The sequence below is a fragment of the Pinus tabuliformis genome, chromosome 8, assembly GCF_031772625.1.
Source record: "Pinus tabuliformis cultivar Carrire ecotype Pingquan chromosome 8, CPIR1, whole genome shotgun sequence".
In the NCBI taxonomy this organism is placed as follows: Eukaryota; Viridiplantae; Streptophyta; class Pinopsida; order Pinales; family Pinaceae; genus Pinus; species Pinus tabuliformis.
The window spans coordinates 592,837,127-592,859,940 of record NC_142294.1 but is presented as its reverse complement, the minus strand read 5'-3'; the positions used below and the strand labels follow the sequence as shown (position 1 = coordinate 592,859,940).

The 22,814-nt window shown below is 38.7% G+C and overlaps 2 pseudogenes; one reads left to right on the top strand and one right to left on the bottom strand.

Moving 5' to 3' along the window:
- LOC149236868 (uncharacterized) overlaps positions 1 to 22,814 on the bottom strand; it is a 262,901-nt pseudogene that overhangs the window by 181,802 nt on the left and 58,285 nt on the right.
- LOC149236869 (B-box zinc finger protein 25-like) lies at positions 2,280 to 4,126 on the top strand (annotated as a pseudogene).

Sequence of the window (22,814 nt, the reverse complement as noted above, 5' to 3'; positions counted from 1 at the left end):
GATGTCCAAACCCAACTTCTCCATGATAGCCTTTGGCATTGTTAAACACACATGGACAGCAAAGACTCGGAAAGATAAATCAGTGAGTTCATTTTTTATTAACATCAGATATACATTTATAGTACAATATGTGACTCTTGGGATTCAGATCCCAAGGTCTCTTGGACTGCTTTGGTCTATTCGGCTTCCACACTAACCCACTTAGGATTAGGTGTCCAACATTCCCCCCCTTAATCCGAAGGGTTATGTATGAGTCCAAGAAGAGAGCTGTAATACAAAATGTGCAAAAAAATGCATGGCAGCACTAAGCTGAATGTGCTCTATGAAATGTTGGTATAAAGGGCGGTGGTTTAAGGATGACCACCAACACTGGAATGCTTAGTGCAGTTCCCGGAACTCTTCCAAAACTGGCAAGAAACTGAAGTTTTCTGCTAGAGGAAGTGTTCTCAATCTGTGATGGTTTAAGGATGACCAACAACTCTGGAATGCTTAATGCAATTCCTGGAACTCTTCCAAAACTGGCAAGAAGCTGGTGTCTTCTGCTAGAGGAAGTGTTCTTAATTTTGTTCCCGGAACTCTTCCAAAACTGGCAAGAAGCTGAAGTCTTCTGCTAGAGGAAGTGTCCCAGATTGCCAACTGAAGGCATATTCAAGCATCTTTGTCTCTGGCTACAACTCTGAAACTGGTGTGGCAGGTTGTGGCTCAAGCTCGCTTGATGTGGCTTTGAAGCTTGTAGATGACCATCATTTCCCCCCCTGTCAGGTACAAGGTGAGAAGATGGAGAAAACGCAACTGCAAGACTGTTCAATACTCTGGAACAAGTTGTGATATGTGTTTGGAATATCTTCTTGGCTGTTGATGCCCATTGCCAAGAAGCGATCCATCCAAGATGAATCTTTGTTCTTGCAGGACGTTTGTTTTTGAAGCATCTGTTTGAAGAATGAGTGGTTTTATGACAGTGCTTACATGGATGAAGATCAAAACAGTGATCTTTCAAATGGCCAACTCGGTCACAGTGTTGGCATTTCACAATCTGTTGTTGTTGTTGTTGTTGCTGTGGAAGAGGGGCAGAGTCTGGAACAGCTGAAGCTGAACTGTCATGAGGAGTAGGTGAACTGTCATAAATGAATCCAGCACTCTGAAACTGAATGGGCTTGGCATAGTCTAGAATATGAAAGGACAAGTCCTTGTCATATCCAAGGCCAGTTTTGTGCTTGTTGTGGACAAGCTGTTCCCAAGGTCTGATGATGGGCTTGGGAAGTGCAGACTGAGTTTCTGCATCTACATGCACAACTGCTGCTTTATGTGAATGAACTGTACCATTATTAACATGCTGCTGGTGGGTGGTTGTCTCAATGTTCTAAACAGAAACAGGTTCAGAATGGTGTCTATTTTGATGCAGCTCTTCTTGTTGTAGCTGTGATTCAAGCTGTAAAAAATCAATCTTTTCCTGTGCATTATATAAGCATGTCTGAATTTCTGAGAGAGATCCTTTGCTGATTTGTAATGTGTCATCAACAGTAGATTGTATAAGAGTTTTCATGAACTCTAATACTTCACTGATTCTGGCCATTTATGCGTTAAAAACTGATCAAAACTACTACTTAATGCAGAAAAGTAATACCCACTCACAGTACACAGCAATATCCTTATAAGTGTGCAGCAAATGATCAGTGTGCAACAAGAAGCAACAGGTAGAATTTGAAGATGCTGAAACCGGAATACCAGAAAGCAAACTAGATAATGGAGATTCGTTCTTATTGAAAACTTTTATATCTCAACACTTGATATAGACATATAATCTCAGTAATAGCATCTACAATAGACCAAGTTCTGACACCCAATTTCGTTAGCTCATCAACACTGTCTCTTGAATATAAGTTTTATAGAGTATCAAAAACTGCAGCAATGTCTCTCAAGTAGTTCCTTCTAAAGCTGAAGTAGGTCTTCCACCTCCAGCTATTGCAAGAAAGTTAAAAAACCAATGGAGAATAATTCCAATTCAAACTCAGATTGTGGAGCACATATTTCTGGTCATGTTCCTCCTGTAGCTAGAAAAGCATTCTTAGCATGGACATTTTCCACACGAGATATTCAAGAACACATTTGCCACCCTTACAAACACTTCAATGCCTCATTCAACATAGGTTTAAACAAGATTGCTTTAACAAAATTCCACAACTTTCACCATAGTCCACACATGATAATTGAGGCTTACAATAGGAATTTATAACCAGGGTCTAGCTATAGCAAACAGATATCAGGGTGTTGTGCAGAAATAGATGAAGATGAAGGTCCAGTGTGATGTCTGTGAAAAAGCAGAGGCCACTTTCCTGTGTTGTGCTGATGAGGCTGTTCTCTGTTCAGCCTGTGACAATAATGTCCACACTGCCAACAAATTAGCTAGCAAACATCAGAGAGTATCAACCCTTCTTCCCAGTCGCCCAAATGTGACATTTGCCAGGAGAAGACAGGATATTTTTTCTGTCTGGAAGACTGAGCTCTTCTTTACCGGCAATGCGATGTTTCAATACATTCTCTTAACAATCTTGTAGCTGCCCATCAAAGATTTCTAGTGACATGGGTTAAGGTTGGCCTTGAACCCTCGAACACCATTTCTCCTTCCACAAAAACTTCTACACAGTCGTCTGATATCACCAACGAAAAACCACAAACCTTGAGAAATGGTCCAACGGAAGTCCCTGCATCGTTGCATCAAGGAGTACAGAAGGGAATAGGAGGAGGAGGCATATCCCGAAGAGGTACTGTTTCTGAGTATTTTTTTCGGATTTGCTACCGCTCTGGAGAATGGATGAATTTCTCAATTTTCCTGACTTGGACAATGGTTATGGCTTTGGCGATAAGTATTGGTTAGATCTTACCTCAAGCAAAGGCTCAAATATAATCTCTGATGACTATTTATAACTCTGCGCCTCTATATATTTTGGCCGATGCAGATACGACTCGGCGATCCTTCAAACTTCTCAACGGACCGGTACAACTAGAGGCAGCCTTTGATAAGTCGTCGTTCCGCTTTTCATCAGCCGATTCAATTCACTGCTTCCCACCTTCGATATGGCACCGGCAAACATACATATCTCACATCTAAGGCTACCATGCCTCCAGCCCACTTACGCAGCCCAAGTTATATATACATATAACTGTCCTCGTTTGTAGTTGAGCACATACATAACCGGTGTATTAAATCTTCTCTTCTCGGTAATCAAACATACAGTTGATAGAATGTTCAAATGGTTATTAACCATACGCAACCAATCCGCATACATATATTGGTATGATGATTACCACGCAACCGAAACTATAGATGTCACCGCCACGCGTGTAGGAAGGCGCAGCTATTCCAGGAGTAACTGTCATACATCTTCGCTGGTTAATATATAAATGTACGCCTGTTATAGCACTGCTGTGCATGTGCTTCAACCTTCAGAGATTATACATCATAAGCTACAGCTCCGCATGAACGCAACCCCGCGATCTTTTTTCCCGAACTCATCAAACAGTTACAAGTCCCTTTGGTGCCCATTACGCTCTAAAAACAAAACTGCTCATCATATCTTTGAAATTCATCATACCATCATTCATTCATTAGCTAAACTCAACCCATTAAAGTTTTAAAGCCATTTCTAAAATCAATATACAGCTTAATAAAACCATGCTGCCATAATTGATTCATGCATCTCGCCCCGTCCGTCACAATCTCATGTCATTTATAAACACGGTTTCCCTTAAACCAATCAACTATTTCTCAAATCCATTTACAACCTGTGCCGTAATTAACCCTTCTTCATGATTTGAACACACGCAAATCTGTCAGTTGTTGGAAGCGATATTAAGGCTTCTCTGTCCGCTTTATCTTCTCCCAGCTCCTCGTCTTGAGACAAATTCACGTGCAGATGTGGTCTCTACACTGTCCACAGTTCAATGGGAATTATGGAGCCACGTCCGAGGTGTAACGGTTGGCAGATTATACCAAAGGCATTGGTTACGGTTGGTTGAGGGTTCAAAACGGATGCGCAGAGAATGTCAGACCATGTCAGAGGCAGAGCAGCGTAACAGTCGAAGGAGCGTTTTGTATGCAGGTGGAGTAGCTACAGCAGCAGCGTAGCAGAAAAATACCATGGACAGCGTTTCTTTTATGAACCGTTTATGATCAGTCAGGAGCCAGAGAGCACAGGTAGTGGCAGACACTCAAAAATTATGCAGAATTTATGTGACTGACAAACAGTGTTCAAAAATTATGAAATGTATGTATTCTAAACGTATTCAGATGAATAGGGCGTAGGTCTTATAAATAGAATACGGCAGAATGCAGATAATGTCAGACATAGAATCTTAAAATAGCCAGAGACCTGCGGATTTCAGAGGTCAGGATCGCAGAGCCAGCGCGCCAGGGCTTTTAATGACACATTGTTGTATTCATTCAAACGCACCGAAAATTGTACATATGCCAGCACAAATATATATAACGAATTCGACACCAACACATAGATTAATCAACCAGCAATATCACCAAGAGTTCACGACCCACATAACATTAATGGTCAATGCATAGGTCAGGTGAGAGAAACACAACAAAAGGCCACAAGCAAACAGTGACTCAAATATGAGCAGGGCCAGAATTCGCCCGCTCTGATACCATGTTAAACACACATGGACAGCAAAGACTCGGAAAGATAAATTAGTGAGTTCCTTTTTTATTAACAGGAGATGTACATTTATAATACAATGTTGTGACTCTTGGGTTTCAGATCCCAAGGTCTCTTGGACTCCTTTTGTCCATTCAACTTCCACACTAACCATTTAGGATTAGGTGCCCAACAGCATAAGATTGTGGGAAGCTTCGGAATCGAACATAGCATTATGCAACACAAAATCATGCACCCTTAAACTGATATAAAAAGGTGGCACATCACTATCTGGAGACTCACCATTCAATGCTGGCCCAAAAATCAATTCGGGTTGATCATCTTCGACATTCACCATATCAGACATTGGATCAAAATTCAAAATTTTAGAAACTTGTCCTCTATAACTGTTGTTCTTCATTATTTCAGTCAAGGGAATGGACACCTTCAATTTAGAAATTTCATTTTCTAAACTAAAAGCTGAAATATTTTCTACCTCTTTGACTGGGACATCTTTATTTTCCTTTTCCTTCGATACAATTGGCTGATTTGATTTTTCTGCTGATGGTGATTTGCTGATATTAGGATCAACTGCCTCTTTCCCTTTCTTTTGTACAGCAGGTGAATCACTCTTTGATGCTGAAGCTTCCTTCCTCTTCTGAATTGGGTTAACAAGAACATCTTTGTTTCTAAGTGAATATTGTCGCTGATGGGTGGACAAAGCATTCATATAGCCTCTTTGGTACTCATCTGATTCTTCTTCCAAAACCGTATCACTTGCTAGAATGAAATCTGCATCTTTGTGTACTGCTGAACTTTCTGCATACTCCTCTTCTTCCATAATATAAATAGGCAAATCATCTGGAGTAAAGAAGTGATTTTCTTCCCCTATCACATTCTCTTCTTCATCGGATTCTGGTCCATGCACAAAATTTTGTTGCAGAGGTGGTTGTACTGGCTGTTGGGCTGTCTGATCTTGGGCTCATTGTTCTCTTTGTTTAATTCTATATTGTGGTTGCTGCTGGCCACGGAAGTTAGGATTTCTAACTTGTGGCTCCGGTTTATCAAGTCTCACCCTTTCGAACATCTGCTCCACCTTCCGAAGTAATTGATCTGTCGAAGACGACTCTTCTTTTATTGTGACCTTCTTTTCTGCTCTTGCTCTAGCCCTCTTGGCCAGAAGATTTGCCTCAACGCTAACTGTGATCTTCTGCATATCTTCCATTATGGCAAGCTCTCTCTCTCTTAGCTGATAAGCCATGTCAGCATCAAAACCATCTGGAAACTTCATCATGGCTAGCCCCACAGGTGGCCTTAGATGATCAAGAATTGCTTTGTAAACTGAATTGAATCTAGTGCAGTAATCTTGAATGGACTCACCGACATTCCGTTTGATATGTTCATATTCTTGAAGGATCTGAAGAGGATTTTTCTTGATTTCCCAATGATCTAAGAATTGTCTTTGTAGATCGTCCAATGTAGCAATACGGGCAGCGGGCAAAGCTCTGAACCATTTCCTAACTTCACCACTAAATGTCTGTGCAAACAATCTCATTGTCACATTTTCTGCATCGATCTCATGAAGGTCACAGAAATCTGCCATTCTGTCCACATGTTGCTGAGCGGTAATGCTGTGAGGAGTGCCATCAAACAAAGGAATCTTACTCTGATAATCTGTGGGCATGTCATCCAAAACTTGAGGTAGCGCGAGAGGAGCAAAACGAGCAGCCATCGCTCTTGGTGGATTTGCAATCGGCCTTGGAGTTGTTGGAGGAGTAGGTGCAGCTGATGTGTGAGGTGTATGAGGAGGGGTGTTCGGAGGAGAAGCAATTTTGGATGTAGAAGGAGTAGATGGAGGTGAATTTACAGTAGACTTTTGATCAGGGATAATAGGTTGCACAGGGATGGTGGGAATGAAGGGCGGTTTGGTAGGAATTCTTGAGGTGGATGCCGTTACGAAAGATCCAACGGTTATAGATGCAGCTTCTAGGAAATCAGCGATATTTGAAGCGTGAATTTCACTCTGAAGGTGCTTCAAGATAAAATTCTCAATTGATTTATTGTTTCTTTCAACTTCAAGAGCTGCAGCAAAGTCAGGATTTGGGACTATAGAACCAAGAGCACTTTTAGATTTGGTTTCAAACAATGACAATTCAGACTATTCATCAAAATCAAGGTCTTCAAGATATTTAAAAATTGCAGGACATGAACGAGATTTAAACACGGGAGTCACAGAGCTCTCTTGACGAAGGAGTCATGGAATCAAATTGGGATTTTTGTAGACAGGGGGATGATTTGGATCTGGATTAGCTCTGGTATATCTCTTTGAAGGCAGTGTGCTATTTTCAAAAGATCAGATGGACATAAACAACTTTTTCAGCCTATCGAATCCTAAGCTTATCATCCACAGCTTAGAATCATCAAATGTACTAGGGTGTTTGCAGGTTAGATTTTTCGTTAATGAGACTAGACCGAATATTGACTGAAGTAGTGTTTATCTACTTGCACTAATGCAGAGCAAAAGCGTTTCGAAGGCTACCTGGCTAATCTTCAGACTCCGTCTGTAGTTTCAAAATGAAGAATACCAACAAACAATTAAACTTTTGTCCCCAGTATGGTCGCCACTATGTTAGAGCCTAGATTTACCTCAGGCTGAAAAGGTAATATTCTAGGTCCACATCAAATGACGCTCAGCATCGTAGCTAGCCCTACGAGGACAGGAGAGGGCTCTCTCCAGGTCAATCTCAGCAAAGGATAATCAGATGGGGCTTGATATGACCAATTTAACAACTAATCTTAGGCTAGGTATGAAGTGCAAGGATTGATTTGATTTTTTGGGAGATTTTTTTTGTTGGAAAAAGGGAAAGGCAATTTTGGGTCCGGGGATGAGGCCAAATTTTTGCAGAGTTTTGATTAGGGAAAGGAAGGCAATCATTTTGATGATTTAGATTGAATGTATGGATGGATCAGATCAGTGAGGAGCCAAGGAGGGCAAGAGATTCTCAAGAGTCCTCCTTAAACAGATGAAAACATTGAAAATTAAACAAAATTTCAAGGCAGAGCACAACAGTCCAGTGAATTCTACCTTAATCACTCATTTGTTTAATTTAAGAAGTAAAGAGAAGGGAGAATGATGCACATAAACATCAATGAACTTACAAGTACATAGATAAAAACACCATCAAAACACAGAGCCACATGGATCCCAACAATTGCTGCAAAACCCTGGTCTTTCCTTAGCCAAAAATGCAGAGATAGAATGTACAATGATGTGCTAAGCAATCCCAAGTGTCCAACCCTCAAAATGACTCAGAAAATACATGATATAGACTAGCCCAACCCATTCCCTTGCCTCTATGGGTCGAGCTCATCATTCTAGGAGCTGTTTCAACCAATTCTAAACAAAGCACTGAAATCTAGGCAATCAAACAACTTGCCTCTATATGATAGGAAACTGATTCATTCATTAAATTTTCACTTTTTAGTGAATGAATCTTCTAGAACAAGTAAATATGTGCCAAAATTACATCATAGTCATCAAGTTACATCAAGATAGATCAATAATTACATCAAAAAGTAAAACTAGTCAAAACTGGGCGAATTTCTGAGCTGCTGAGTGAAAAATAGGCAAAAATCCTCTATGTGCCGCGCCTGAAACCTGTATGCGTAGCACAACTTTGGAGCTGAGTTTGAGGCACTTCTCGAAGTCCAAATTGAGCCCAATATAGCTCGTTGGAAATCCCTGCCTGTCCAATTTCCAACCCAAGTGGAATTTCTGAATTTGGATGTCATTTGCCCCTCCAAAACTTCAATCTCCCAAGACTGCTTCCTATGGGTGCAAAAGGTGGCAGAAAGGTCATTTTTAGGGTGTTTTTGACCCTTTAGGCAACCCAGAACTTGATGAAATCCTTAGGTAATCCATGAGCATACATAACTTTTGATGAAAAATCCAAAAATGTAAAGTTTTCCTCCTAGAGATCTCCCAATTATAAGCGCGCGCCAAGTGGCGCTATGCGTTGGGCAGGAAAACCTATTTTGAACCAAAATTTTCAAAATTGACAAAATTTTCTCCAAATTTCTTGAAATTTGGGCTAGACCTTCTCTATCAAGTGTCATGCTAGGCTAAAGAGGCTTCGGCCAATATCTGAAGATGATCATGCTCCTTTTGCCTCTTTTGCTTCTTTGTTGCCTTCTTCAATTTTGCCTTTAGATTCCTTATTCGTGCCTTGGAACTCATATTTCGTGCCTTGTAATGGAAAACCATGTGTCTCAACAATGCTTTATCCCTATTAGCCTTGTCCAGCAGTCTCTCCAAGTGGATGTTGATTCTTTCAAGCCAAGACTCCAGATCATCATTAATCCCTTGCTCCAATGAAGTGATCTCAATCCACCTTCTTTGTGCAGCTTAGCGATTCTCGCGGATGTTTTGTAAATCCATGATTGCTTGCTGATCTTCAATTTGTTTGTTCCTCTGCTCCAAGTATTTCATAGTCCACTTAGCCCTCTCCAAGTCAAGGGATAAGGCTTTGATCTCTGTTTGCTGCTCCTTGATGATCTCTCTAAGATGTGCACTTTGTGAGCCCATGTCTGTATCGTCATCCTGAATAAGAATAAAGTCCCACTCACCTGAAAGACCCTCATCTTGCATTGGCCTCTTGCCTCTGTCCTGTACCTGTGATGCTGATGTTGGAAACGAGGACCCTTAATCCACACCGAGTGGAGATAACACTCGCTTTGCTACTGTGAACAGCTCCCTGGTGCCCTTCTGATAAGTAATGCAGACCAGGATAGTAGCAATGTGTGGATCATGGCCTTCAAGCTAATGAGAGGGTCCACCTATCTCATGCATAGCCTCTGAAGGTCCTTGTGAAGCTCTGAAAAACTCACAGGAGATGAAATCATCCCAAGTGATTCCGTGTAATCCAAGCTGATGAACCAACAAAATTTTGATGAGCGCATAGTGGTAAACGCTGTTGTACTGCTGTTCAGGAGTCTTCTTCTGCACAAGAGTAGTCATCCTCTCGATGTTTTGGCACATGAAATATGGAATGTTCATCAACCTCACTCTTGTGAAATGCATCAATAACCTGATATGGTATGCATAGAGGCGTGAGAAGCGACCTTCACAACTGAAGTATCTGATAATGAGTCTCATCAACGGTGCATAAGATTCCTTCAGAAACTGAAATGGGAATACTCTCCTGAGCTACCTCAAATAGCTAGGCCTAATGTAAGGTTCATAATATGATTTATCTAGCTCCTGCCTCTTGTTCCACTCTTCCCCTATATTCGGTATCCCGGTGGCCTGAGAGATGGTTTCTAGTGTCAAGGTGAAGTTTACTCTAGCAAGAGTAACATGACTATCATGCAAATGTAAAACAAACAACCAAACTAACTCTTGATGATGCTAGATCTGAGCAATCATCTCACAATACTGAAAGCATGACAGTTGCTGAAAGCATGTCATTGCAAGCGGGCAGGCCTGCAATTGAGTTAAGGAAGTAGGCTCTTCTCTGACATGTCTGCCACCTTTTCGATGCCTTCTGGGCACATTAAGCTCAGTGTTTGAGTCACTGTCTTGCTCATATGATGAATCTGTCTCTGTCACAGTGCTGCAATGTGTATGTTTGATTGGTTTAACAAAGAGAAATAGGTGATGTGTTCTAAATGCCGAATGTGCCAAAGGGAAATGGGATTGTGAGGAATATGGGACAGTGGGAAAAGTGGATGATGGAGTTTGTCAAGTGAAGAAATGTGCAAAAAATCACTTTTAGGGATGTAGGGATTTGGGGGAACGATATGGGAATGATATGGTGATAAATGATATAGGAGAGGGAGAATGATGATAAGGACTGATATGATTGTAGAATAGGGAAAATGGGAAGCTTGGATATGAGTGGTTTGGGTGGTCAGGGCATGGGAAAAGATCACAGGTGGGAAAGGAGAGTTGGCACCACCATCATAATTTCAAAACACCAAATTTAAAACCCCAAAGGAGCAGCTTTTGATATACACATAGGGTTTATATTTTCAAACTTTCAAACCTTTGAATTCTCCCTCCAAACAACACCCAACACAAGTTAAATTCAATAGAAGCACGCTTGAACTTACTTGGAGCAGAAAAAATGGCATTTTTGTGAGTTTTGATGACAAAAGCGGCATAAAACTGGCCTGTAGGCTCTGTGCGCCGCGCACAAACCCAGTGCGCCGCACCTCCTGGATGCACCGCGACAGTGGAATTTTACACTGAGAATTTGCGCCCAATGCGCCGCGCAGCCTGTGTGCACCGTGACCTCCTCCAATGCGCCGCGCGGCCCTTCAACGCACAGTCTCAGCCCTTCAAACACAAAATTCGCTCCTCTAACCCTCAAGTCAATATCCTTTGACCTCTTGGCATAGCAATGGATGTTTCAAGCAATGAACATGTCTAATGGAATGATGGGTTTGATTTTTATTGAAGCCACAATGATTTTTTGTCTTGGAGGTTTTGTGCGTCGTGCGCAAGCCTAGTGCATTGCACCTCGTGGATGCGTTGCGCCAGTGGAGAAAAGAACTGTGGCAGGAGGCCCAATGCATCGTGTAGCCTATGTGCGCCGCGCTCTAACCCAATGTGCTACACAGCCAATAAACACAGTCTTGGCTTTGAAAATCGCCTTCTCCCCACTAACTTCGACTTTCCTTAATCTTCTTGGATGCAAATGACATTATACACACAGAAATATCTTTATAAAGACATGGCTTTGATTTTTGGTTCTCAAAAACCCATCTTTGTAATGTTTTAGCTTTTGGCACCTTTTCCAATGATGGTGATGAAACAAGAAACCCCAAAGGAAGCATGGTCTCAAAAGAAGCTTAGAGTCAATCATCTTAAAATATTTTATTCTACGATGTATGTCAACATTTCAGTTGAAATGATAACCAAGTTAGACCCCAAGAAAAACTCAGGTGGTAGTCTAACTTCCTAGTCCTTGGTTGTGAAGCTTGAGAGGCATCGTTGGGTTCTCAGTGGTCCTCTCACTTCATCCTGATTATGAAACAAAGCCTTGTACTCTATCCTTGGTTGTTTGATTTGTATATCTTTGATGATGTAGAGTTGAGTAGTTCTGTTGTTATCTTGATTTTCTAGTAATGACTTGTGCTCTACCACTTTGTATGGACATGAATGTACTTAATAGGAGTCACCAATAGATAGAAAGACTCCTCTTGATCTTGATGGTAGTTTCATATTCTAGACCATAGGGCATGTCATATACCAGCTCTTACAATTTTTGCAGGTCCTTTGGTCAGTGACATAGCATTAGTTTCTTCTGTATGATTTTGGATGTTAGGGGAGTCACTGAGGTCTCTAGCTAAGAGGTTAGGAGTGACTTGGTCAGTCCCTCCTCATCCTCAGGTGGTAGGGAATGTTTTTTTCAGTGTCTATGGAAACATTGTGAAAGGAAGCTTCAATCTCAAGCAGATTGTAGTTTTAAAATAATAAATGCAATAGTTTGTTTCCAAATTTAGGAGGAAAAAACATGTATTCAAGAACACCATTTATAAAATTCATAACAATGGCTAACAAAAGTTCCAATTCTAGGAATACAAGGGCACCAAGATAGGTAGACAACATCACCATTCTTGCCAATAAATCCATGAAATGCGTGATTTCTCGGGTGGTCACAATTGACCACTCAATGAGATCCATATGGAGAAATTTTTTTGATATAGAGACAACTCTCAAAACACCAACAGATAGACATACTCCTCTTGATCTTGATGGCACTTTCATATTCTAGAAACCAGGGCATGTTGTAGACCAACTCTTCCAATTTTTGTAGGTCCTCTGGTCAGTCACATAGAAGTAGTGTATTCTCTATGATCTTGGATGTTAGGGGAGTCACTGAGGTCTCTAGTTGAGAGGTTAGGAGTGACTCGGTTAGTCCATCCTCATCCTCAAGTGGAAATCTCACTTCCTAGTCCTTGCTTATGAAGCTTGAGATGCATCCTTGGGTTCTCAACAGTCCTCTCACTTCATCCTGCTTATGCAACAAAGCCTTGTACTATGTCCTTGGCTATTTGATTTTTATATATTTGATGATGTAGAGTTGAGTAGCTATGTTGTTATCTTACTTTTCTAGGAATGAATTGTTATCTTCCACTTTGTATGGACATGAATGTACTTAATAGAAGTCACCAACATATAGAGAGACTCCTCTTGATATTGATGGTAGTTTCATCTTCTAGACAATAGGGCATGTCATAGACCAACTCTTCCAATTTTTGCAGGTCCTCTGGTCAGTCATATAGTAGTAGCTTATTATCTATGATATTGGATGTTGGGGGAGTCATTGAGGTCTCTAGATGAGAGTTTAGGAGTGAATCGGTCCATCCCTCCTCATCATCATATGATAGTCTCACTTCCTAGTGCTTGGTTGTGAAGTTTGAGAGGCATCCTTGGGTTCTCAATGGTCATCTCACTTCATCCTGCTTATGCAATAGAACCTTGTACTCTATCCTTCGATGTTTGATTTGTATATCTTTGATGATGTAGAGTTGAGTGGTTCTGTTGTTATTGCTTTTCTAGGAATGACTTGTGCTCTCCCACTTTGTATCGACATGAATGTACTCAATATTAGTTACATTGACCTTTTCATGGTCATTCGCTGGAATAATAACAACTACTAGGACAACATGGTATTTCGTGGTGTTCAGATATTCACACAATTTTGGTATAAGATACCTACCAAAGGGTATTGAGCACTACTTATTGTCTATTACTTATGGCTATGTCTATCGAATACTCACACAACTCGGGACTACCTTTGAATAGGGGACTATGCCAAGGAAGTATCTCTTTTTCACTTTGTCTATGGTGTTATTTGGATTGGATATGGAAAGGACCCTCTTGATGATTATATAGCATTGAAACCTAGCATTGATTGGCATGTAATACTGGAATTTTATGGACAAGTTCAATGTATATATGCCAGTGTCATACTTAAAACATAGAGATGCTAGTTTGGTCGAGCCTGCTTGCGCATCCTTTGTTATACTCTTCCTTTGTTATAACTATATAGTTGGGTCTTTAGATCAAGATAGAAACCATAGATATAAGTCTTCTTCATTAAGTATAGCTACTCATTTAGGTATTGTTTGTGAACAAAATTGGTATATCAACAATTGTAGGAGATCTTTAAGCATAGTAGAAAGAGTAGGATGAAAATAAATATATGGATGATATTCTACTCAAAGAAGGCTCAAGCTATTACTATACTATCAATAAGGACTAAACTAAGGACTAAAAACCCTCTTGAGTAACTCAGGAAGTAAATCTGACAACACCGAACTAGGTACTATTCATTGCTTGGTGTGTAGCCTATGAGGAACTCAGAATCATACTCATGCTTTTACTATCAAGGAGATTCTAACTCTATACTATAAGGTAAGCTCCTTATGCTAGGAATAATCCTTATATATATTTATATTCATAAGTGATATATCTTAAGGCATGAGCTTCTTTAAGATGAATTAGATGAAGGGTCTTCATTAATTCTGGGTTACCATAGCTTTTGATATTGTTCCTTGCCTCTGGGACCTAGTCACTATACTTACCTTAGAGATTAGATTTTATACCAGAAGAAGAAGACTATAGAAGAGGAGAATATATTGGATTTGATACTACATACAACCAACAAGGAGAGGAGAATAGATTGAGCAATTTACTCAATACAACAACCATAGGATTTAAAACAAGTGGAGGAGCTTAGATACTACTGGATACATCTACTATGATTGGAATTTATTTAGCAACTTAGACAGATTAATTAGGATAGATAGAGTTTAGAAACATACTAAAGTCTAGGGACTCACATGATTTCTTTCAACTTGTATAGAATAGGGACTTACCTTTATGATTGATTCTTGGTTTAAGCTTGTAGACTGCACCATAGAAGGTTGGGGAGTTACTCACTTGTGCTCGAGGTTTTCACATCTGAAATCTCAACTCAACTATGAGATTAAGTCAAGTCAACTATACTCATCAATATTACACAACAAAGGAAATAAAGTAGGATGATGCTATGGTGTATCAAGTTCAGTTGGAAGATGTTCAATATGTAAAGTAGGAAAGGAACCAACAAGAATAACCTTCTATAGTTTAGTCACCAAGTAGTATGAGAGTAGCTTGACAGATACGATATTAATATTATAGGTGTGTTCACCTCATTGAAGAAAGTATGTTCTCCTTTTATACCCCATTCATAAAGCCCAAACTGACCATCTAATAGGTGAATTAAGTTAGTTCTGCACGAACTCTCCTCCTTTGCCTGGTCCAAGTAAATGAAGTTAGAGACATCAATAAAATTATCTCATCCTATCTTATCTAGCACTTTTTCTATTTAAATAATAGAATCCAAGAAGCCATAATAAGGTCCTTAATCTGCACACTTTACAAATCTAAATTGCAAAATAAATCTTTAATGTCATTATGTTTACGCTCATTTGAAATTTTGTACTATTTTTTAGACAAAAATTTGAAGTCATAAAGATTAAGAACCCACTTTCTACTTGGAAAAGGTTTAGAGTTAAATCTTGTGAGAGATTTGTAAGAATTATTAAGGTTACAAAGGGTATAAACTAAACTCCTTTTTTGCATGTGACATCCTATATTTTGAATCCTAATTAGGATGAAGAGAGAACTGGTAGGGTCTGGTATGTTATTGTATATTCATGGGAGCTTTTTTGAAGGTCATTCTCATTAGAACACAGTTCATTTTTTTTTCTTACCAAAAAGACCTGAGACCTAACTAGTTGGGCATGCATGGGAATTGAGCTGCATGGAATGAATTTGGGTAAGATTTGGCCCAAGAGAAGAGAGGGAAAAGTTCTCGAGACCTAACTTGCTAGGAGATGCATAGAGATTGACCTGCATGGAGAGAATTTGGTTATATGACCTCATTTACATGGCAGAGTAATTCAAGCATATATTCCTTTATTTACACAGTAAAAAAGAATGAATCTGTTACAAAACCTAGCTTGTTTGCAGGTTTACCAGTTCATTGGGATGCCCATGCAATGGACATTCTGTATTTGATGTTTGTCTTCTTATACTGATATTTTGTGTGAATAACAATCTGATATACATGGTATTGTACTGCATAAATGAAACTCTAAATTCGTTAAAGGGTTTGTTGGTTCATGAGCACAAAGCATCATGTGATGGACCTTGGATGAGTGCCATTAAGCTTCAGAATTTTGTATATATCAGTCCGACCATTTGTTGTCATGTTTATCTCATTCATTGTCTCAACCCCAAACTATTCACAAGGTTAACTAGTTTAGATATGGAGACTAGGGAAGTGTTTTTAACATGGGCCTTTGCTTAAAGGTTGCACTTTCTAAGACCATTTGGTCACAATCTAATATCTTGGAAGTTGTTCCAACAATAGTTTTGAATATGTTCCATGTCAGTTGAACTACATTTACCTCCAAGTATGATCTGATCAAGAGGTCGTCTATCATGCCACTTGCTTAGCTATCCATAAATGAGGTAACACATGTTACATTGTGACATTCCATGCATGTTGATAAATATATCCATCATATGATCAATTCAAACATGGCATAATCTTTATGCAGTGAGAAAACTATGTCTCATTTAGACATCTCATCAAAAGATTGGTATGCCAGTTCTATTTTCCACATTTGGCATACATATCTATGAGAGAAGTCCCCACTAAAATATCACACACAAATCTTGTTCTAATATTATAACCATGGTTCCACTTACCCCATTGCACAGTTTCTAACTGGGCACAAGTTGGGAGCACATTCACCATGGTGAGAGAGTCAGGATTAATGCCCACCAGTTGCATTCGTCTAAGAAACATCAAAGCTTCATTTTCATTCCCATTTACCACATATATAGTAATCATGGAATTTCAAGAGATCACATCCCTTTCAAGCATTTTTTCAAACACAACAAAGACAATATCGATGACTGAAGTTCCAATAAAAACATCTAATTCAAACCCACTTCTAGTTATGTAATCATGGATCCACATGTCTTTTTGAAAAGCTCCTACCACTCACCATCGTAAACCAATAGGACACCACATATTCCTTTCACATTTCATCAAACACTCCACTTTGATGCCCTCTGGAAGAAGTTGAGCCAAGCACTTCAACCCTCCTACACCAGAGCTTCATGAAGTCGTAGGGACAAATTCGCCAAGCCATTGTTCTGCTACAAAACATCCACCAAATTGTGAAATTCATGGCCAGACTAAACTCACAGGGAAATGATGAAACAAAACTCTCCAAAACCCCACCAAATTCAATCAAATTTTAGTTCAAAAACCAAATACAAAGAGAAAATGGCTCCAACCCTCCCGAAACGCTTATGAATGGCTTGGAATTTTGATGACATATTATTTACATTAACATGTAAAATGTCCCCCTCTCTCTGTTTGGTTTCCTTGACTTGTAATTTTTTTCCAATAATTGAATTATATGGTGGTGAGACCAAAATGTATTCCCTATTTTTTTTAACTTTTCTTTGATTTTTCCCTCCACCATTTTGATTTTTGTTTTTTAGCTTTTCTTTGATTTTTCCCTTCACCACTTTGATTTTTGTTTTTTGTTTTTTGTCACCACTTTGATTTTTGTTTTTTTGTTTTTCTTTGATTTTTCCCTCCACTTTGATTTGTTTTAAGATATTAAAGGGTCTTTAGCTTTTTAGGTGCTTTTTAAATAGGTATGAAGCTGTGAATTTGAGGATAATTTCTTTATTTTTTTGGAAAATAAGAAAAAAATTATATTTTGTAAAATAAGAAAATGGAAAAATAGATTAATTTGTATTTTAAACTATTTTTAAGATTTATAATGCCCATATGTTTTCTAAAATATTTTCACCTTTCTTTTAAGTGAATAATATAATTTACATAATCCTTTTATGATTACATTTTTAAACATTCATTTGGTTGAAGAGTTTTTTAAAAAAGCACTTTTATATCATAGCAGAATAACATGCAACAATAAATTTATAATTAATTTGTGATTAAGTTGGTTATAATTCTTTTTAACATGTATTCACAAATGTGGAAAAGTATTTCTTTAGTATTTTCGCAGGGAAAATAGGGGTTAGTTAAACAATTTTTTATCACTCTTGATGGGTATTTGACTAGTTTTACACTATCAAATGCCTAGATCCAATATCTTGGGCAAGGTGTGTCAATCCACACTAAAACGTTTATTGTGGATGTCATACATGAATGTGGGGAAGCATCCCCTTTGTCTCTAAATTTTTACACTGCATATGGATTCAGAGACCCCTTTTATCACTAAATCCATCTGCAGTGTCAAAATTTAGTGAAATGTAACACTTCAATATCAAAATTGCAATGTTTTATTTCCAGAGTGAGTTAAAAATGACTAGAATTAATGACTAAATCATATACATGTTGTACTTGTTATTTGGTCATAGTTTTATCCTTGGACTATAGTAGCCATTTATGTTAATCATTTTTAATTTTGTCACTTATTATCTAGTCATATATTTTAGTCCTATACTAAAATAGTCATTTAAGTTAGTCGTTTTTATTTGAGTCACTTATTATCTAGTCGTTTATTTTATCCCTAGACTAAATTAGTCGTTTAAGTTAGTCAGTTTTAGTTGGGTCACTTAAAATTGTTCAAATTTAGTATTAATTCACTTGAAATAATTGTGGTCACTAACATTTTTAGTCGTGTAGCCACTAACGTCTCATTTTGTACTAGTGTATCCTGAACACCGATGAGGCAACTGCTAACATCTCGTACATGTAACTTACACCCATCATGATATTGTAATCCAACCAGGTATTTAGTACTTCGATATCTTTTAGCACATTTTACCCATCCAACTTAACTGAGATGCTAGGGTACAGGCGAATGGGAGCAGAAGGGCACCCATCATATGCTCTAAGCATGATGTCATAAGGCTTGAGTTCGGGGGATCATAGTTTCTGCCAAACAAATTTGGACATGATACATGTGGAGGACCCTTCATTGACAATGCAATGATGAATGTTCATGTTTTGGACTGACACTGGAACTTGGAAAGAAACAATTGATGGTAGTCATGGGGTAGATTTATCTAGGTCGAAGGCCATTAGGCGAGAATCAACTGGGTCAATTACGCTTAGAGAGGAAAGTAAGGCTTTCCTTTGGGTTGGGAATGTTTGCAGGACCTCTAATGTTGACATAGATGATGGTGATTGCACTAAGTCATTGACTATGTTGTATCTATGAGAAACTTTTGAGCTATGTCCAACACGTTCTAAAGGTCCTTTGACCCTTTTTGGCGTAGTTTCTATAGAAGGTTTAGAAATTGTCAACGACCTTGTAGGTATTGCCATGTTCGAGGTGGATGATTTGGTCTCTAAGGGAGCTTCATAACTTATATTTCATGTTTGCGGGAGGATATCTTCTCCTCTCATGAAAATTTCATGATTATAATTGTTATGGGGGTTCCCTCCAGAAGGATGAGAGTGGGATGATTGTTGTTAAGAGTTAACCACTCCATGATGGGGGAAAGGGTCTTGCATTACTATAGTTTTTTTTACTTCCTTTCCCCTATTTTCCTGTATCCTTTTTAACTTATGGAGTTGAGGATAATGATGCGTATAATGACTATATTCCCCACGGATAGAACATGAATTATTAGTCCGTAGACTTGTGTTATTTATTTTTTTGTGGGTTATTGGTGGTCGATCCCTCGTTTTGATTCCGGGTAGGGTTTACCCTTCCTAGTGCCCGTGGGGGTTGCTAGTGGTTGCTAACCCCTGTTTGGGTTCTCCCTTTCTTTTTCTTTTAGGTTTTTTCTTAGAAACATTAGGCAGGTTACCTGGATTCAGCTGCTCTTCCGATTATTGATGTGAAGCGAGAGAAGGTTGCACTATATTAACCCTTGCATTATTTTTCCTTGGTAGGTTATTCTTTTGTTGTGCAGGGAAAGAAGAATATTGGTTTCCTTGTCCCTAATTGGTATATCGATTCTGGGAAGAGGAAATTACATCTATATTCCTAAAGTACTAGTTTCCTAGTGGGGGAATGTATGGCCCTCCATGAGGGGGCTAATATTGGTTAACCCTACATACCATATTCTACATTTTTGTGGGGTGACTAGGGTAGTATACTGTATGTTACAATGGTGGTGAATTTTGTGCAGTATCAAATAGTTGGCCATTGAATGAGTATCAAGAGTAGTGGTAGTTATTACTGAGTTGGTTTTCGATTATGGACCCAATCAATCCATCAATGACATTGGATGCGCCTGGTATCTCTTTATAAATTTGTAGGTGTGGAGCATATAGAAGCACATGATAAATGTATCTAGACTGGGTGTAGATAAGCTCTAACTTTTGAGATTTACTAATGGCTTCTTCCTCATTATGTGGGTATGAACTTGCCACATATTTGGAGATTTCCAATGTGAGGGATCTCGAAAACAAGTCTAAGAGGACTTTATCTTCAAACTAAGCTTTATACAAGCAACAAAATTTTCCCCATTCATGTATATGATCTGATCTGTGGGTAGCAGGTTATTGTTCAAAGTGGATGAGGAGTTCCATGCGTGAATAATGATGAACCAAGAGCTAGAAAAATGTGAGGAAAGTTGTAGCTAGTGAACTAAAGTGTCCATGTGATGTAGAGGGCTGGTCAATATATCATTTCACTGGAGGCCCAGTAAGGGTGTGTTGAAATAGTCATAATCTAATAGCATCATTGGTGATACTATTAGATGAACACCACAGGTGAAAAGTCATGAAATGGTTTCCTAGGTCTTCGCTCTGTTTCCCTTCAAACTTTTGAATGTTCGAAGGGAGCTTGGTGGGCATAGTTAGCCAATTCTAGCCATGGGCGATCGGGACATTAGGTAGCTTACTTAAATCAGGTAGGTTTAAATAAGATAAGAATGAGATCTGTGAGTTATCTTCCATTTTGAAACGATTTTGGATAGCTATATGGAAAGGGGTCATATATGGGGAAGTCTGAGGATAACTACCTCAATAGGTGTCTCGTGGACTTTCTAGAGGAGTGGTGTGTGGGATCCCTAAAGGGGTAGCATGTGGGGACCCTTGTGGGGTGCTAAAGGGTGTACTTTAACAAGAAGAGGTCCCAAGTAAATATGCACTAATAATGGTGGTTATGTTACATCCTCTACACCTAAATGGCGAGAGTCTTGGCACACCTCTCGACAATGGGGGGGAGGTTTAAAAAATGTCTAGATCAACGGGGAGTCATGGGGTCCCCTATGGTGTTGATTAGAGTGTGTGCTACTTTTTGTATGGTGAGGGAAGGAGATTAATATCAATGTAATAAAATCACATACATAAAACAAAAGAAAAAATAAAAATGGTTACTTTCCTTTTACAATTAATCTATGTGAGCAATTAAACAAAAAATGGTTTTCATTTGTTACGTATGATAAAAAATATTATGAAGACCTAATCATTCTCACCACTCTCAAAGTAATGGGGCCAAGTGAAGGTATCTTCTGATGGGACCTAGGGCAACGTCTCTAAATAACTGAATATGCCTTCCAAGAGACGAAGGATCAACCAAGGTAATGGAAATGAGGCTCAAGTGCTACCTGCACCATCACCTATAGGGAAAGGATGCCATAGATTTTGGCCATTAAAGTACCTTCGTCCCACATGATCATTTAAGTCATTATCTTCTTGGTAGTCAGTTACCAATACTAAGCACTAGATGGGTTAGGTAGCCCCAAATAGTACCGCAGAAACTAGACCTAAGCTGAACCCCCTTTAAATCGAGTCTCTTCCATGGTTAGGTATTATTTTCCATGGGATTATTGAAGGATTTTAAGCTCCCTAAAAATTCAACAAATATGTTTCAAAGGTGCAACATGACCATGACGTCTTATGGGATGCCCACTCCCAATGGTCCTAACTTGAACTATAATTTTTTTCTGTGGCACCTGTGGGGAAACATAGTTCGTTCAAGTTATGGTTGGTTTTACAGAGTCTTAATTCAGTTATGGAGTGATTTTATAAGAAAAAATAAACTAAGTACACAAAGCTACGGAAACTAGATTCCTTCTAGAACAAAGCTTTTGGAAGCTTAATGTGTGATGTAAGTGAACATACAAAGTGTGGTAAGATGTGGATATGTGATGATCCTTTACAATATTCTTCTAATAAAACTAAGTGTTGGTTGTTAATTGTATTGAAAAATAAATATGTTGTGGATCATTGGCCACTTACTCTTTTCCTATTAAATTATGTGAACTTCAACAAGGGAGATGGAAATTGAAATTCTTTAAGAAAGTGTTCATGTGAAAACCTAGGTTCCTCTAACAGACGCAAGGGAAGAAAAGATTACTTACTTTCTATAATAACACTTGCTCCTAGTCTGAAAAATAAAAAAAATTATTGTTTTGGTTAGTAGTAAGATTTGTGGATGATGGGCCACTTACTTCTTTACTAGTTAAGCTATGTGATTTGCAGAAAACTTTAGCAAAATAGTTTGAAAAATATATGTGAAATTTTGACACTTACTTTCTCCCTAATTAAGGTATGTGTGTATTGCAAATACAAATGAAAAACTACTCTAATTTCTCTAATAATTAAGGTTATTAAAGAAAGCAGGCATGCTAAAGAGAAGACACAAAATGTAGTGGTGAAGGAAATTCACTAAAGGCAACCAATCATCTAAGAAAAGAGAAAATACAAGGCTGTTTTTGACTTTTTAGTTACCACGAGGGTTTAGCCACACATGGATGCATGCGCACATCTTTCTGAGAAAAATCCGAGTGGGCAAGCAAAGAAAATGAAAACTCAATTCTATGGGCTCAGAACAGGTCCTAGAGGTCCTGCAAACATTCCAGAGAGTTGTTGAGCACCTTGTCGAGTGGTTATGCAGAGAGAAGGTCCTTCAAACAAAACCTTTAGATTAAATAAAAGACAACAGTATGGTCGCCATACCTGTGGTAGTGTTTTTGTGGAAATGGTGTACCAAAAGACACCTCCTTAACAGTTGATTTTTCTCTACAAAGGATCACAAAAAAAGTTGGTATTGTTAGTTGCTAGACTTAAATAAAAAAAGCATTAAATATAGTGGAAACAATGCATACATAAACATAAAAATAAACTAAATCAAAGAGGTAAATATACAAACAATGCT